Raw genomic sequence first — 18,876 nt, forward strand, 5'->3', positions numbered from 1 at the left:
TGTCATCGAGATTTGAATCTTGATGTCATCGAACCTAGTTCGATTCCTCAAACTTTTTAAGTGTTTTTCCTTTGAAACTCGCTGGACATTTTCTTGTGCTCTTTCGATGTTATTGAAATTTGAATTCCGATGACATCGAGTTTAGTTCGATTTCTTGAACATTTTAGGGCATCTTCCTTGAAAGCTTGCTGGACAGTTTCTTCTCCTTTTTCGATGTCATCGAACCTATTTCGATGTTATCAAATTTTAAATTCCTATGTCATGGAGTCTAGTTTGATTCCATGAATTTTTCTAGAAGATTTTCCTAGAGGCTTGCTGGATAGAACCTTGTCCTTTTTTGATGTCATCGAACCTGTTTCGATGTCAATATAGTTTGAATTCTGATGTCATCGAGTCTGGTTTAATTCCTCAAATTTTCCAGGGGATTTTCCTAGAAGCTTGCTGGACAGACACTCTGCTTTCTTTGATGTCATCGAAGCACTGTCAATGTCATCGAATATCCACGTTCGATGTCATCGAAGTTACTTCCGATGAATCAAATTTTCTGTCCATATATTCATTTGGTTGCTAGACATGTGAGAGTCATTTTCCATTTCATCGAGACATGTTCGATGTCATCTAACACGTGTGTTCAATGTCTTCAAATCAAATTCGATGACTAGAAGTGACATGCAGAGAACTTTAGAAAGTTTACCTATTTGCCCAAAGTCTTCAAACATTAAATTCCTTTGTTGTTCTACCATTTTCAAAGGGAATTATATACTTTGGTGTTTTGGACAGGGGATGTGAGGTTTAATTTTACCTTTGACGTTCTTGAATGATACATCCAGTTGAAGCAGCATTTTGTATTATCTTCACTTGGGGCTCACTCGACTAACTGACTCAACCTTCACACTAATTGAGAAACAGAGGCACTTTCAATATCCCCCTTTGTCAATTACGTGACAAAACACCTAGAACAACAACCTAAATTGTGTGTACATCAACTTTATACAATTTTACGAAGTTTTTAACACATACACAACCATAATGTCTTTTCATATAGCTTCTCCCCCTATCATCTTGCAGTTGCTCCCCCTATCAACCTAGATTACCATGTTCTTAAAACATACAACCATAAAGATTACATGGTAGGATTGTTCTCCCTCTTTTTGTCAGTGACTGGCAAAGGGTCAGTGTATAGCAATATCATATAGTATAACTGAAGTTGCACTTGCAAAGAGGAGAACCATCAAATAGGAGGAATAGGAATGCATCATTTCATAGTCTATGAGATAGATAGTTATGCATTGATCAAATATTATCAAACTCAGATAAGATATGTATGAATTCAAATATATAAGTAAGATTAAAAATAAATAAATAAACTACTACCTAAAGTTGGCAGATACTCATCATTTAATCATTAAAAATATTTTAAGCACAATAATATCCCAAACCAAAATATTTAGCCCATCCATGGGCATAAACAAACAACCAGAAAGAAATATTCAGAAACTTTTTTCCCTTCCAAGGGCATGACACAACAAAAAGTTAGCCTATCCATGTAAGTGAGTCATTACATACACGTATATATACTTAGGGCACTCAAAAAGATATACATGCCCTAAGCATCAATAGATGATCCAGTGTATGTGATGAGGTAAGAAAACATGTTATAGCGCCGAAGTCATATCCGATGGAGCGGTGTCTTCACGTCTGCAAGTCAACAGATCCATAATGTGTTGGGCAGTGCGATGTAGTGCTGCAACCATCTATTACAGTTCGGAGAGCTTCTCCTCCTGTCTGTCAAACCGGTCCTCTAGTCGTGCCTGTCCATGTAGTGTCGCCCCAACACGATCCTGATGTTGCTTGCGGCACCGTGCTTGTCTAGAATCAGGGGTGGTTGGGATAACCGGTGGTGGCTGTGCCTCATCCTCTGTCGTTATAGCTGTCTCCCCCATCTCTGTCTCGGCTCGTGTTTCCTCTTCATCCAGAGCTCCCGAAAGTGCATGAAATTTAAGGTCCATCCATTTGATGTTTAGTTTCGTGAATCGTTATAAGGGATGTTTAGGGTCATCCGTTATGGGTATGCCCAACTCATTGCTCAACACATTGATAAGGTGTGGAAACAGGAGATGAGTGGGTCTAGAAGAGTGAACGACTACCGTAAGTTGATGAACAATCAAGGAAGGAAGTCATAACTTCACACCAAAGGCAATACTATATAGGACGAGAAGCATGAATGGGGTTAAATCGACATGATTTGTCCCTCTTGGATACACATTTATAGAGAAGATACCATGAAGGTCTCGATACTTGGGTAGCATGTATTTGGTCCTGAGAGATTCCCTTAGTGTCAAGGGATGTCTAGACCATAACATGTGAATTTTGTCATTAAGGAGTGATTCGTAGGATCATCAATATCTACTTCAGACAGAACAATCGGGGATAGAGTGAGACCAATATGATTTGCAATAGTTTCAGCAGTGATCTCTACACTAATTTTTCCAAATGTGATAGTTACAGAAGGTGGGTCCAAAACAGGAGAGTGACAGTAGGCAAGAAAACGATAGACTCTCTCATCATGGCATGACCCACCAAAATCCAATAATGGCAACTAGTCAACAGCCGAGAAAAGGGGTCAATCTCAAAAACCCAAATACATTCCCGATCAATCTGCCTCTCATGTACAAGTTGCCTCCCCGTGTATTTTTCCAATAGTTTAGCAGGAGGTGGAGGAATTAAAGGTCCAGCAGGAGGTGCACGAGTAGTAGACAGACCAGCACTCTGTGACGGCTATCGGGCAGTGTTGCCTCGTCTGGGAGAAGAAGTCCTTTGATCCGACACCTTGGCCCTTTCTCTTGGGACTAGGGTTTTCTTCTTTGTTGGCTGGGAAGATTCCCCTTTGGCCGGTGCCTTGCCTTTATCTTTGGCCATGTGTGATAAGATAGAGATTTTCCCAAAAAGAAAAACAAGATGGACTAAGTAGAAGAACACGATTTGAAGGAAAATCCCAAAATCTAACCTAAGAGCAAGGCAACATTAGATTCAACCTACCCGAACAAAATAGAGTGAAGGGATGTGGGGTTTTTAAAAAGGCCGAGCTAAGAGTCCTGGATTAAAATTTAAATGAGGAATTAGAAAGAAATAAATAAAGATATCAATTATCAATCCCACAAAGCAGAAATAAATAGCAACCTCAAATGCACAAGTATTGAGAGGTTGATACAGATGTTGTTCTAAGGACAACCTTACACCAAAAACCAATGGCTTATGGTAGGACAACCTAATTCCTAGAATGGTCTATGTATTAAAATCCCAAACCAATACAGAGGAAAATAAAAATAGCAAAGAAAATAAACTAAGCTATTACAGCATTCCCACAATTGCATAAAATAGATTACACCATTCTCCACAAAGGCTTAAAGAGAATTTACAACAGTCACACAAAGCCAAAATCAACCAACCGCCACTACACCAGATATTATAGTGGTTCGCTTGTGTGTACCCTAACTATTAAAAAATAGCCACACAACTACTACACTCCCAATATCCTCTCCCTCGGGATATTGGCTTTCACTATGAAATAGGTTTTCAAGGTTCACCTAAAACCTTCATAATTGTGTCTTTCAAGTGGGCTTACACAATTCAAAAATCCCACACTTTGAGATTTTCTGGATTACCTCAGACAAACCAAAAAGAGATTTACAAAAATGTAAATATACTTATCTGGATATTCTCCTTTGATGAAGCCTAATAAAACCAATTTGAAGTAGATGTTCAATGTCCACACTTACTTATGAAAGGGTTCTAAATAATTTTTAGATTAAATCACCTTGAGCTAGCTTTATTTGATTTGATCTCAAGAATGGGGAAAAACTTAAATCCCTTTTTTCAAATAAGATTGGAATAGAGAACTCAAAATCAAATACAAAAAGCTAATTAAAAGAGAATATTAAATGACCACAATATAGCTTAAGAATATCACAAACTTATCTCTCAGAGTGGTGTCTTGATTTTACTTGAATGACTTAACAAACTATGAAATTCGTACTCTATTTGTAGTTGAAAAATTTTTACTCGACTGGCCTAGTGGTTAGCTCGACTGGTCGAAAGACCAACAAGAATTCAAAATTTCAGGCACGATAAGATAAGATTGATCCACGACAGGTCGAGTGACTAGCTCGACTGGTTGAGTGGCCTGCTCGACTGGTCGAGCCCTGCACTCAACTGGTCGAGTGGGACCCAAAAAGGTTTCTGGACTTTAAATCAAGCCCGCTCGACTGGTCGAGCGCTGTTCACTCAACTGGTCGAGCAGTCTCCAGGACTAGTCGAGTGTCCAACAGAAATTCTGAAAATCCACAACAAAACTTGGACTGGTCGAGAAAATTCTTAGACTAGTCGAGCCAGTACTTGAACTAGTCGAACATAAGCTAGGACTAGTCGAGAAAAAGCCTATAAAATTATATAATGACCCAAATTAAGAATGCAAATAATATGACCTAACCTATGATCAATCTAGGGTCATTCATACCTTATAGGTGAAAATTGAACATTGAAACATTGTTCGCTTCGGTTGATAGTTATCTTGAAGTACTTGAAGCTTGTCATTGTATATTTGAAGATGAGCTTAAAGTAGTGACCTTGTGACTTTGAGCTTCAACTTTGAATATATGAGCTTAAACTTGAGAAGAATACTTGAGCTCGAATTCTTTAAGTAAGGCACATTATCTTGATATAGTTGAAACTTGAACTCTTGATCTAGCACTTGATGTTGTACTTGAAGTTCTTGATGTAGAGTCTCTTGTTCTTGTACTTGAATGTAGGTAAGGATGATATAAAGTTGAGCTACACAAGATACATAATCCAAGAGGTTTTGGCACTACAAAATTTGACAAATCTAGGAGCTAGATAAGATAGCATTCACAATCTCCCCCTTTGTCAAATTTGTGACGAAACAAAATACATAAAAATATGCATAATAAGCACAATAAAGAATCATGCACCACCAGTTAAGAAACCAAATAGCAAAGAAAAAAGAATCATGCACCACCAGTTAAGAAACTAAATAGCAAACCAAATACTCCCCCTCAATATATTACTCCATAGAATTCATGAGGAGAAATTTTGCTACTTCTCTTCTCCACTCCCTACACTCCTCTTCTCTACTCCACATTTCATAGAATCCAATATCATTATGAAATAGGCATGAAATAGACATATCAACACAAATTCTCCCCCTTTTTGTCACAATATGACAAAGGAAAGAACTTATAAATGAAGATGGAAGTAATAAGAGTAATGAGTAATGAGAGAAGAAGAAAGTTTAGAATAACATAAATATGGGCATGATAACCAGTTAAACATGTCCACAATAACAAGAAAACATGACCAAGGAAATAAAGTCAAGAGAAATCCAAGTATGAAAGTTATTACATATTAGATGTTTAAAACTAATCCGAACCAGAAGAAGGAGCATGTATGGAAGGATCAATTTGATGAAGTCCCATGTTAAAGCGCCTAAGATATTTGTGCATATATTTAAATTACATTTCTTGGGACACATGCATACCTTCAATCTTCCCCTCAAGAGATCGCAAACGTGCATCAAAATTAGAAGGCTGATAATCAGGATCAGCCGCCGAGTCAAATTCAATCTCATCAAAAATGTTATCCATATTGACATTGTCTGAAGGTAAAGCATCTTCCTCTTCAATTGCTCTGCTACTCCTCCAGTACCTACATCAACTTGGCCAGGTGCCAACCTTAAATTCATCTTATTTATGTTCGAATTGTTGAATGGTAGATGGTTAATGGGAGCTTCTCCAATAAGTATAGCCACTAGACTATAGGTAGCTAATACAGTCATAAGATAAGAAAAAGATATATCACTGTGACCTAGATGGAGACGGAAATGAATCATAATACAGCAGATAAGAGATGGAAGACACACAAAGACTCCAGTAATAATAGAATGAAGAATATGAGCCATGAATGTAGTAAGCTCCATTTTGTTACCAGATTGAGGGTAGACATTTGAAATGAAGATCTAATGGAGAACCCTGTATCTAGGTAACATAAACTTAGAGGCGAGGGCATTCTCAGTACTCTATTCTGCATCCATATTACATAAAACTCTAGTGAGCATTCTCTTCTCAGATTTAGAAGATTTTGCTACAAGTATATGAATGGGAATACCGTCATCATTGACTGGTATATCCATTAACCCTGAAATTAAGTGACGGTCGACTTCAATTAGACTTTCTCTAGTCGTAATTGTAAACGTTAGATTCTCAGAAGAATAATCACTAATGTAAGCAAACATAGCCAGCGCAATGGAGCTGTATGCCGGTCCACCCCAATGTAAAATGTTATCCCATCCTACAAATTGAAGGAGAGGAACAACGTTAAATGGTGCCAAGTGATCAGAGTTGACTGTCCGTTCAACTATCACGTTATGTAAGCGAATATCCCGCACATACACGAGATCTTCCTAGGGTGACCGAAGATGGCGCACCGTGATAGGAACGGAACGAGAAGAAGAGGGACCACGAGATCTTTTCTTTTTTGTTTCTACTCTCCATTGCAACAAAGAAATCAAGGAATACAAAGAATACAAAAGAAGCAAGAAGGGTTTCTAGTACATCAGATTTTTTGATAGAAAACCCACAAAACAATTATAAAGCTTGAAATAAACTACACAAATGAAGAAAAGGAAGTGCAAAGGACTTAAATCTGCAAGGAAATTGAAAATAATGCATTAACTATGGAGGAATCGAAGATGGGTTTGACCGGTTATTGTAGGGCTTGTTGGAGAAGAAGACCCAAATGAAGAAAAATGAGTTTTTCTCCAAATAAATGGCCAAACCCGAGATTCATGACTGGTGGAGTACATACTCGACCGGTCGAGCTACAACTGGTCAAGTATATACTCGACTGGTCGTGCACCACACAAAATATGCAATTTTACATTATATTTGAATTTTAAAATTTTTAAAATAATAAATATATACATTATGATACAAAGAGACACAAATCATCAGTTCATATTGCACATACCAAGATCAAATTTCAATTTTGCAAACCTGTTTTTGTCGAGCGATTTTGTGAATATGTCAGCAAGTTGATTCTCGATCTGAATATATTCCAATGAAATTATCTTGTCTTCTACCAATTTATGAATATAGTGATATCTAATGTCAATATACTTAGTTCGTGAATGTTGAATTAGAATTTTAGAAATATTAATTGCACTTGAATTGTCATAATATAAGACCATAGATTCTTACACAAATCCATAATCGCTTAGTACTCTCTTCATCCATACAAGCTGAGTACATGCATTACCTGTAGCAATATATTCAGCCTCAGTTATGAAGAGTGATACAGAACTTTGTTTCTTACTTAGCCAAGAAACCAAACAGTTTCTGACATAGAAACAACCACCGCTGGTTGATTTACGATCATCAATGTTACCAGCCCAATTAGCATCCATATAACTAGCTAATTACACATTAGTATCATATGGATACCAGAGACCAAGATTAACTGAACTAGCGACATGTCGCAAAATATGCTTAACAACAATCAGATGTGACTCTTTAGGGTCTGACTGATAGCTAGCACAAATTCCTACGCTAAGAGCAATATCAGGTCAGCTCACAGTTAAATAAAGTAAACTACCTATCATACTATGATATAACTTAGGATCCACACTCTTACCTATTGAATTCTTGAAGTGTTTTAAAGTAGTACTCATTGGAGTATCAAAATTTTTCTTACTCTTAAATTTGAACTTTTTAACTAAGCTCAGAGCATATTTGGTTTGAGAGATAAAGAAACCATTAGGGAGCTATTTAACTTGCAACCCTAAAAAATAGTTTAGTTCTCCAACCATGCTCATTTCAAATTTAGATTTCATAAGATCCAGAAATTCAACAATCATGTTAGTACAAGTAGATCTATAGATAATGTCATCAACATAGATTTGAACAATTAGTACGTGATCATTATGTTTCTTTACAAACAGTGTTTTATCAACACTTTCCATTACAAAGTTATGACTTAGTAGAAACTTAGTCAACTTTTCGTACCATACCCTGGTAGCTTGTTTTAAACCATAAAGTGCCTTTTTTAGGTGATAGACATATTAACATGCGTAGGGTCTTCAAAACCCTTTGGTTGTTCAACATACACTTCTTCATACAAATCACCGTTTAAGAACGCACTCTTTACCTCCATTTGATATATTTTAAATTTTTTAAAGCACGCAATGGATATAAATAGTCTGATTGATTCAATACGAGCTACTGGGGCAAAGGTCTCATCATAATTAATGCCTTCAATTTGAGTGTACCCATGTACAACCAGCCTAGCCTTGTTTCTAATAATATTACCAAGTTCATCGGACTTATTTTTAAAAATCCATTTTGTTCCGATAATGTGTTTATCTTTTGGTCTTGGAATTAAGTACCAAACATCATTTCTAACAAACTAATTGAGCTCTTCTTGCATTGCTACAATCTAGTTTTCGTCAGTAACAGCTTCTTTTACGTTAGCTGGTTCTATCTAAGATGTAAAGCACGCATAGTTGCACATATCTTCTAGTTGTTTATGAGTGCGCACACTAGTGAGAGGGTTTCCAAGGATTTGATTAAATGGATAGTCTTTAACAGTCCGCAGTTCAGTGTTCTTTGACTAGATGAAGAGTCTGGTTTATCAAATAAAAGAACTCCATCATTTTCTGAACTTGAGATAAGTGTATTCAAACGATCATCTATAACCACATTAATGGACTCTTGAATTACGCCAATCCTCTTGTTAAGAACCCGATGTGCTTGACTATTTAGAGCATACCCTAAAAATATCCCTTCATCACTTTTGGTGTCAAATTTACCCAGATTTTCTCGATCACGCAAGATGTAGCACTTGCTGTCGAAAACTCGAAAGTATTTGACAGTAGGCTCCTTATCAAACCACATTTTATAAGCCATCTTACTATTTGATTTTCTAGTATAAACACAATTAATTATATAACAAGCAGTATTTACGGCTTCAGCCCAAAGATTTTTAAGAAGCTTCATACTATTTAGCATTACATTTGCCATTTGTTGAAGCACTCTATTTTTCCTTTCCACTACACCATTTTGTTGTGGTGTTTTGGGTGCAGAATATTCATGTGATATTCCCTGATCATTGCAAAATTTCTCAAAACTGCTATTTTCAAACTCAAAATTATGATCACTACGGATCTTAGTGACTTGTGATTCTTTTTCAGTTTGGATACGTTTAAGTAGCCTTTTTTACTTCATCGAGAGTTTCTGATTTCTCTACTAAGAAGACTACCCAAGTATACCTAGTAAAGTCATCTACAATCATCAGAATATACTTCTTGCCACCTCGACTCTCCCTTCTAGTTAGTTCAATGAGATCCACGTGGAGAAGTTCGAGTGGTTTAGATATGGCATTGGAGTTCACCTTTTTGTGAATACTCCTGATTTGTTTACCAATCTGGCACTCGCCACATATTTTATCTACTTTCTTTACTTTGGGTAGACCTCTTACCAATTCTCTTTTGCTCAATCTATACAAGTTGCAGTAGTGTACATGTCCTAGGCGCTTATTCCATAACCTAGTCTCATCGGTTTAGACCATGTAACACGATAGCTTAGATGAGCTTGAATCACTAACAATGTAACAGTTCTTAGAAGTTCTACGACCAGTTAATATTACAAAACCATTCTTATTTAAAATTTCACACCCTTGGTAAATTTTATATTATGATTATTATCACATATTTGAGAGTTGCTTAATAGATTATGTTTTAAACCTTCTATATATAAAACATTTTCAAATATAGGGAGGTTAAAGAGTTGAACCGTACCTTGGTCAACAATTTTGCAATTGCTAAAGTCACCAAATGTGACTGAACCATTAGTCATGTCTTTAAGACTGGTGAACAAACCTTTGTCACCTGTCATATGTCTGGAGCAACCACTATCTAGGTACCACTTTGAATGACTTGAAGCTTTGAATGCAGTGTGGGCAACCAAACAAGTAACCTTAGGGACCCATTTCATTACTGTCTTGGGTTTAGGAGTATAGTTGGTCTTTTTATGTTTATAGTTGTTATAAGTCCTACCTACTGAGTTAGATTTTAAGAGCTCCTTAAGTACGTGAACAATTTTTTCAGTTAAAGGGTTACAATTCTTATTTCTATAATTGATATGATTGCTTTTAGGTTTAAAAGTCTGAAAACTTTTAGAATTTTTAGAATTATTTTGATTCAGACTTTTCCCTTTTGAGTTAGAAGACTCCCCTTGAACAAATTTAGGTGGAGTATTCTTATATTTGGGAGGAATACTTTTATCATAGCCTAATCCAGATCGATTGCCACATTTTCTAGATCCGGATAAAAGTTTTTCTTATTTATGATCACCTTGGGCATACCTCCATGTGTCCTTCAAAATCAAAAGCAAAGAGACTTCTAGTTTTAGATTTTCATTTTCAGATTTTTCAACTTGGGACGTTTTGAAATCTAAGTTGCACTTAGTTTTTTCAAAGCAATCTGAAAAATGTGATTTTTCTAAGGCTATATTATCAAAATTCTCTTTTAGTTTTAAAAACTTTTCTTTCTAAACTTTTAACTTTACAACAATTTTACAACTTTCCCTGTATAGGGCATCATAAGCATCTTGAAGGTCTTCTTCCTTTTTATTGTACTATTCAGATTTTCTTCACTGGTTGAATCATCATTATTTGAGAAAGTGAACTTGGCTAGAGTTATTAGGGCTTCAACATCATTAGCCGACTTAGTTTCAGAATCTTTTGACTCAGAAGAGACTTCAGAGTAGGAAGAATCATCCCATTTAGCCAACATACCTTTCTTTTTGGACTTGTCCTTCTTAGGATATTTGTTTTTTAGATGCCCATATTCATGGTAGTTGTAGCATTAGCTGTATTTTAAAGATTTCCAATTTTTAGATCTAGGTTTTTTCTTTTTAATAGGTTTTTATAAATCAACCCTCTTTTTAATTTTAAAAATCTTGTAAAACTTTTTAGCTAAAAGAGCCATATCATTTTCAGAAGTTTCTAAATCAGAATCATTACTATTTTCATGAGAAATAATTTTAGAAGACTTGAGGGCGATTGAGTTACTTTTGGGTGCCTTAAAATTTAACTTATAGGTTAGAAGAGACCCAACTAACTCTTCTACCTCATATTATCCATATCACAAAGTTCCTGGATCACTGTCACTTTTGAGTTGAACCGTTCAGATAATGAGCGTAATATCTTTGCACAGATTTTACTTTCTGGGATCCTATCACTAAGACCCTATATAGAGTTAACAATGTCATTCAATCTTGTATAAAAGTCCATTAAAGTTTCACTTTCTTCCATATGTATTTCCTCAAATTTAGTTGTGAGGATTTGGACTTTAGATTTCTTGACAATTATTGTACCCTCGTGTGTCATTTCCAAAATATCCCAGGCTTGCTTTGCAATATAATATGATATAATTCTCTTGAATTCATCTAGCGATAGTGTGCAAGTAATAGCACTTAGAGCCTTTGCATTGGCACTAATCTCACTTTTTTGAAGATTGGTCTAAGTAAAATAAGGTAAAACTTTTACAGTTACAGATCCACCAGTACCAGTCACTTCAGTGGTAGGAGGGGTCCAATTTTTTCACTGTGGATTGCCACACGCTCTCATCCATGGATTTTTTAAAAATCCTCATTCTAGGTTTCCAATAGGCATAATTGGAGCCATCAAATGGTGGAGGCCTAATGATTGAGAGGCTATCAAAATTTGGCATCTTAAAAAGCTCAAATCGATTAACGTAGGAATTTAATCCAAATAACAAAGATAAAATGAGATATTAGGCTCTGATACCACTTGAAAAGGTCGAGCTAAATTAGAAAGAAAGAAGTTTAAATGCAAAATTAGAAAGAAAGAAATAAAGATAGGAAGGGGGACTATGCCAAATTAAAATTTAAATGCAAAATTAGAAAGAAAGAAATAAAGATAGGAATTATCAATCCCACAAAGTAGAAATAAATAGCAACCTCAAATGCACAAGTATTGAGAGGTTGATACAAATGTTGTTCTAAGGACAACCTTACAATAAAAACCAATGGCTTATGGTAGGACAACCTGATTCCTAGAACGGTCTGTGTATCAAAACCCTAAACCAATATAAAGGAAAATAAAAATAGCCAAAAAAAAACAAGCTATTACAGCATTCCCACAATTGAATAAAACAGATTACAACATTCTCCACAAAGGCTTAAAGAGAATTTACAACATTCACATAAAGCCACAATCAACCAACCACCACTACACCAGATATTATAGTGGTTCGCTTATGTGTACACCAACTGTTAAAAAATAGCCACACAACTACTCCACTCCTAATATCCTCTCCCTCGGGATATTGGCTTTCCCTATGAAATAGGTTTTTCAAGGTTCACCTAAAACCTTCACAATTGTGTCTTTCAAGTGAGCTTACACAATTCAAAAACCCCACACTTTGAGATTTTCTAGATCACCTCAGATAAACCAAAAAGAGATTTACAAAAATGTAAATATACTTATCTGGATATTCTCCTTTGATGAAGCCCAGTAGAACCAATTCAAAGTAGATGTTCAATGTCCACACTCACTTATGAAAGGGTTCTAAACGATTTTTAGATTAAATCACCTTGGGCTAGCTTGATTTGATTTTGATCTCAAGAATGGGGAAAAACTTAAATCCCTTTTTTTAAATAAGATTGGAATAGAGAACTCAAAATTAAATACAAAAAACTAATGAAAAGAGAATATTAAACGATCACAATATAGCTTAAGAATATCACAAACTTATCTCTCGGAGTGGTGTCTTGATTTTTCTTTAATGACTTACCAAACTCTGAAATTTGTGCTCTATTTATAGGTGAAAAAACTGTTCACTCGACTGGCCCAGTGGTCAGCTTGACTAGTCGAAGGACCAATAAGAATTCAAAATTTCGGGTGCGATAAGATAAGATTGATCCACGACTGGTCGAGTGGCCTGCTCGACTGGTCGAGCCCTGCACTTGACTGGTCGAGCGGGACCCAGAAAGGTTGCAGGACTTTAAATTGAGTACTGTTCACTTGACTAGTCAAGCAGTCTTCAGGACTGGTCGACGGTCCAACAGAAATTTTAAAAATCCACAACAAACCTTGAGCTGGTTGAGAAAATTCTTAGACTGGTTGAGCCAGTACTTGTACTAGTCGAACATAAGCTAGGACTAGTCGAGAAAAAGCCTATCAAACTATATAATGACTCAAATTAAGAATGCAAACAATATGACCTAGCCTATGGTCAATCTAAGGTCATTCATACCTTATAGGTGAAAATTGAACATTGAAACATCGTTCACTTCGGTTAATAGTTATCTTGAAGTACTTGAAGCTTGTCATTGTATATTCGAAGATGAGCTTAAACTTGAGTTTCAACTTTAAATATATGAGCTTAAACTTGAGAAGATTACTTGAGCTTGAATTCTTTAAATAAGGTACATTGTCTTGATATAGTTGAAACTTGAACTCTTGATCTAGCACTTGATGTTTTACTTGAATCTCTTATTATTGTACTTGAAGTTCTTGAAGTAGAGTCTCTTGTTCTTGTACTTAAATGTAGGTAAGGATGATATAAAGTTGAGCTACATAAGATACATATTCCAAGAGATTTTGGCACTATAAAATTTGACAAATCTATGAGTTAGATAAGATAGCATTCGCAATTTTTACCAGGAAATACTTTGATTTGAGCTCAGGACCACCGCCACAGCTTCAATGGACAGAAGGGAAATGAAATAGATGATTTTTTCTCCAAAAATGAATTTTTGCGCTCGCCTAATCTTTTATAAGTCGGGAATATTTGATGTCATCGAAATTGATTTGATGACATCGATCTATCAGGGTACGGTGTCATCGAAGAGGTGTTCGATGACACTTGGCAGTTTTCGATGTTTCAATTCTTATTACTCCTTCGATGTCATTGAAGTTATCTCAATGTCATTGAAGTGTCATTCGATTCATCAAATGTTCCATCGAAGCAATAGATTCAACATTGTTCTAGGCGCTTCGATTAGTTCCAAAGTGATGTACAACATATCATTTGCTTCTTATCAATTTGTACACTCAACAAAATTTATACAAAAAGTGTGAGAGCTAAAATTATAAACATTTCCTATGTTTATGTTCAAAAAGATTTTGGAGGCTTAAAAATCCTACAATATGTCATGACAACCACAAAAAAAGCATAATTTCACACACATCCAAGTCTTAATGCTATGACTTGGGCTTTATTGTTCTTAGTCTCGTGGTATCAGATAGACGGATCATTCTCTCTACTACTTTCAATTACGTAGCAGTTGTTACTTGTGCGAAGACCTTTCTTAATGCAGTTTGCTGATAGGTCTGAGATTTTGCACTCTTCATTTAAGAATATGACCATGTGTTCTTTGTCACAGATTTGTGAGATACTAAGAAGATTGTGTTTTAGTCCTTTTATATAAAGAACATCTTCAATCATGGTCATCCCAGGGCCAACAATTGTTCCTTGCCCAATTATCTTGGCAGAGCTCCCATCTCCAAATGTAACCGCCCCACCATCAAATTTTGAATAGTCATAGAAGTGGGATTGGTCACCCGTCATGTGTATAGAGCATCCACTAACTAGATACCACTTGAAACCATTACCTGTATTAGCATTAGAATGAATTATCAGGCAAGTGTTCTTATTTCTCACTACCCATTTGGTGACAATCTCATAATGGAAAAGAAGATAGTCAAAGCTATCACAACATCTATTGTAATTTGAGTCACAACAAACCATAGAAAACTGAAAATATTTCTTAAATTCAAACTATAAATCATTGAAGTTCAATATATAAGAACAAGAATCAAAGAAAAATAAACATCCAAATACGCCACAAGCTTCACATCTTAGCCCTAGCTAAGAGGTTTAGCCAACCATAGACATGATTGAAACTAAATCTCTTAAACAAAGCATAAAAAATAAACTAGGGAAGAAGAAAAACCCTTTGCGGCTACTTCACCCTTGTTTATGCTCCTTGAGACCTTTTCAAACTCTAGAAGATGCTTTAGAGCATCATAGGGAGTCTTATTTATAATTGTGGAACTCCAACTTTTGCACTGAGTTGGAAAAATCTAGAAACTACCTCAAATTTACGCACTCTGCACAGTTTCTGAAAATAACCCGGAGTTTAAAGCGCCTCAAATTTACGTAGTCTGCACAGTTTCCTAAAATAGACTAAAAATTTCAGAATATGCTTTTTCAGGACAATTTTAGGAATATTTTTATTTTCAGGATAATTTCAAGATTCAATTTCTTCACTTCAAATCTTTGATTCTCTTTATTCCTTACTTGGTTTTCTTAGATCTTTAGCATGTGAACTTTTCATTAATGACTTTCAAATCTCCAAATCTTTATTTAGTAATCTTTTGAGCATAAATCTTCCTTTTGACATCAATTTCACCTTAAGATCTTGAAATCACTTCACACATGAAAACATGCATAATTAAATTGATTAAGCACTATCATGTTTATAAAACCAAAGTATAATAGGGGAAAATATGTAATATTTCACACTCAACACATCCCCCAACGAGCATTTTGCTAGTCTTGAGCAAAACATGTTTGAAGTGATCTTCAATCTTTAATGTTCAAATCACTTTCAGAAAATAATATTTTATGCAATCAAGTATGAATGAGTACAATCTAAAAAAGTGAGAGTGCAATTTTGAAAACCTAGAGCTGATCACATGAGCAATTAATCAAAAAGTTTCTTTATCAATCATTTAAGAGCATAAGTTCATATATCAAAATTTTCTAATGTGCTTAGTAAATTCATTTTACTTTCCATAACGTACTAGTATTTCATAATGTTAGCCATGTTCGTCTCCTCAAGTTTTATTGAATAATCAAGTGTTAATTCTAAACTTATCACATTTTCCTTCTTTTTCCAGTTTTAAATTTTATATTAACGGTCCCTTTTATTTATTCATTCTTTTCAGACTTTTCATTCCTTTCCAGTCATACATGACCTTTTATCGATCTCTCTATTTTTTAACTGGTTCTTTTCATCTTTTTAAGGTGGATAAAATTCTCCAGACTTAATTCGCAATATTTATCAATGATACACATACTAACAATGAGAAATTCTAGTACAATTCACAGAAAGCAACTTGAATGTGGCTTGTGACTTAGATTAACATGATATTCAAACTTCCTCTTAATCAATTAAATGTAAGAATTTAGACGATAGTCTACTCAGTTGATCAAATTCCAACAATTCAAAGTTCAATCCACATCTTATCATCACACTCAAAGCATTCTTAATTCCAAAAATTATCATTTACCAAACATGTTTTTAACTTGAAATTTTAAAAAATTTCATAATTTTTTCTCAAAACTAACAAAACACTAATTAGTTTACATAATCCACACCCCTAACCTAAAACTTACATTGTCCTCAATGTAAAAGATATGAGCATGTAATGCACATGAGACAATGAAAAGAAATGTGAAGTGATGGGAAGATAATACCTGAAGAAGGAGAATTGAAGCTTTTTCAAAGTTCTTAACACATAATTGGGTTACCATGAACACTAAACAAACTGAAATCAAACTATCCTAATCCTAAATCCTATGAAAGCAATAAACCTAACTACACTTCCATCAGACTAGGAGGTCAATCTTGGTACACAGGATCAGTCAGAGGTGAAAGTGCCCTAGTTTGTCAATTAGCGTGAATGTTGAGTCAGCAAGACAAGTGAGCCCCATAGAAAGATTGTTCAAGCGTCTGCCTCAATCGGATGTGTCTTTAGATCTCTACAAAGGTAAACTTAGCCTTACATCCCATGTCCCAAAACACCAGGTAAATAAAACCCTTAAAAATGTCTAAGTTTTCAGCCTTTGTCGATTTATCGACAGTGCTTCGATGAAATCGGACTCTGTTATCGATGTCCTCGAAACTCACTTGATGTTATCGAAATGAGGACTTTAGATGTCCAGCAACCAAAATGAATCTTGGATTGAATTCTCGATGAATCGATGACAGGATCGATATCATCGACTTTCGAATGAGTTCATTGAAACGGCTCGATAAAATCGACATCTAGTCAGTTTGTGTCCAGTAAGTAGTTAAGAAAAATCATGTGCTTTTCAATGTCTCGAAGAGAGCCTTCATATCTTCAAATTTCAAATCTCAATGATATCGAGGGACCTTCGATAATATCAGAATGGGACATAAATCTGTCTAGTAAGCTTTCAGATAAATTTTTATAAATGTTCAAGGTATCAAGAATCACTCGATGATATTGATATTCAAAGATCGATCATATCGAGACTAGGTCGATGTCATCGAATTGGGACACAAAACTATCCAACGAGTTTATAGAAAAATTCCTTGAAAAGATCGATAAATTGAAACTGGTATTAATATCATTGATAGTCAAAACCAGATGATATCGAGGAATGCTCGAACTTATCGATGCCTGTTCAGTTCTAAAGTCAAGTCTACTCTTATGGTTTTTAAATGTTGAGGAATCGAATCATAGGTCGATGAAATCGGAGTTCGAAATCCGATGATATCGAAGCATGTTCGATATCTTCGATCAGTTGGCAAAAAGGTTCAAAAGTGTTTGATAAATTGAGTTTGTGTCATCGAGCGGCCATTCGAAGTTATTGAGAGTATATGCTCGATAATATTAAACTCTATCAAAAATATGACTATTTTATTTCCGTTGGAACTTTTTGCCTATTTAATGAGAGCATGCCTTAGGTTGTTAGTAGAGAAAAGAGAGAGCTTTTGAGTGTTTAATTTAGATCACCTACCCTAAGCCCTTTTCTTTCATGGGAGTTGATCCTCCAACCCACCCTTATCATTGATATTCAATAGAGTGGATTGGGAAATGAACTTCCGCATTCAAGGATTATCCAGTTACCACCTTAATGGCAAATCATTGAGCTAGGATACCTTGAATGCTTAGATGCTTGGAATCATTGTCTCCAAAATAGAAAAATATTTAATAGAGTAGGAATCCAACATAACCTTGACCCAACCTGTCGCTATAGATTGGAGCATCATCAGTGTTGCGTATCAAGGGAGCTGAAGTCGGCCTTGTGTAGGTTGTACTAATTTGAGGTAAACCTAATTTGAAACCTCCATAAGAGAAATCTGGTACACTCAAGGGTTGAGTGCGTCCGCTGGGAGTGGAGTAGGCAAGTAGCCGAACCACTATACATGACTATGTTTGGGATTGTTATTTGCACTTTACTTTTCTGTGTTTACTTTGAATTTTCACATGATGCATGATGACATAACTATTTAGAAATGATAAGTATCACATTCCACATATAGTCACTCATTTAATCCATCATAGACTAAATTTATATATTGCTTAGATATTAAATAGTCTTTTGATTGGATCCTCTATTTGGCTTGGAAGCCATTAGAGGTAAGTTAAAGATACCTTGATAAATTGTTATATTCGATCAAGATAATGATGATAGGATTTTAAACTGTCATAAAATTTTATAAAGTCCTATTCACCCCCCTCTAAGATACTTTGACCTATTCCTACTTCTACTAGAGCAGTCATTACCACAATTTCAATTGGTATCAAAGCGGGTCTCTCTTAAGGGCTTCACCACTTAGGGAGTGATCTTGACTAAAGTTGGTAATATGGCCAAAGGAGAGGACTCATCTGTAACTAGAACTCCTGTATTTGATGGATCAAATTATGCTTACTAGAAGGCTAGGATGCATTACTTTCTGAGATCTTTGGATCATGATGTTTAGGACATTGTTGAAAATGGATATGTGCTGCCAACCGAATAAA

The sequence above is a fragment of the Magnolia sinica genome, chromosome 18, assembly GCF_029962835.1.
Source record: "Magnolia sinica isolate HGM2019 chromosome 18, MsV1, whole genome shotgun sequence".
Taxonomy (NCBI): Eukaryota; Viridiplantae; Streptophyta; class Magnoliopsida; order Magnoliales; family Magnoliaceae; genus Magnolia; species Magnolia sinica.